The following is a 253-nucleotide window of genomic DNA, read 5'->3' as shown; positions in this document are numbered from 1 at the left end:
CTGCGTCTATTTGTTTGGCCGAACTCATGTTTTCTCAAGGGCCTTTTGGTCATTTCATTATGCACGTTTTTACTTTTCAAAAACCTATGTTTTAAGTACTTTTGGAAGCCACCAGAAAAGAATGTCCTTTTTCTGAAGAACAATTAGTAAAAAACCTCTTTTGATTCAGATTTGATTGCTCTCGTCTTGTGTTCTTGTTGATTTCTTATCTATTTCTCTACATGATTAATCTGAAATCCACCATGGGTTTAAG

Source organism: Brassica oleracea, chromosome C1 (genome assembly GCF_000695525.1).
Source record: "Brassica oleracea var. oleracea cultivar TO1000 chromosome C1, BOL, whole genome shotgun sequence".
NCBI classification, from domain to species: Eukaryota; Viridiplantae; Streptophyta; class Magnoliopsida; order Brassicales; family Brassicaceae; genus Brassica; species Brassica oleracea.
Note: the sequence above shows the minus strand (reverse complement) of the source record.